Source organism: Myotis davidii, unplaced genomic scaffold (genome assembly GCF_000327345.1).
Source record: "Myotis davidii unplaced genomic scaffold, ASM32734v1 scaffold18, whole genome shotgun sequence".
Taxonomy (NCBI): Eukaryota; Metazoa; Chordata; class Mammalia; order Chiroptera; family Vespertilionidae; genus Myotis; species Myotis davidii.
Window position 1 is genome coordinate 4133146 of NW_006292696.1, and position 520 is coordinate 4133665.

Consider the following 520-nt stretch of genomic DNA (forward strand, 5'->3'; position numbering starts at 1 on the left):
TATATTTTTTCTCAACATTATCTTGGAGAACTTCCAGCCACACAGTTACCAAAATGGAAGGTTTGGCTTAGTAACTAAGAGCACGGGCTCTGGAGTTGGAGCACTTTCTTCCAGCTCCGTACTGCAGCGATTGTGAGAACGCGAGTTCACCCGTCCGTGTCTCGTTTCCTCGTCTGCAAATGCGGCTGGGAATACCCACTGGACAGGGAGCCCATAAAGATCAAATGACACGGTGTGTGTGAGGGGCTTGGAACAGAGACGGGCCCATAACCGGTCGTGGGTAACATCTGCTGCTAGTACTTGTGCTGGTTGTTTACACCACTGCCATCGTTACTAACAGGCTGTCTAGACGGACAGACTTGCGCTCTCACTTCCTCCCACAAACAAGATCTCCGAAAGGGCGATCTAATGGAAACGCAAGCGCTAAGTTGACCAATTCGTCCACGACGAATTTTCCTCCCACAAACATATTGCTTCAATGACCACAGCGCTTCCGCGTCCAGCCGCGAGGTGGCCGCCG

At 51.5% G+C, this 520-nt stretch overlaps 1 protein-coding gene across 2 annotated transcripts in view; it reads right to left on the reverse strand.

Annotated features, from left to right (window-relative positions):
- The window catches only part of FAM114A2 (family with sequence similarity 114 member A2), a 25652-nt gene that overhangs the window by 24901 nt on the left and 231 nt on the right, over nucleotides 1-520 (reverse strand). The gene's annotated exons all lie outside the window — the stretch shown is intronic.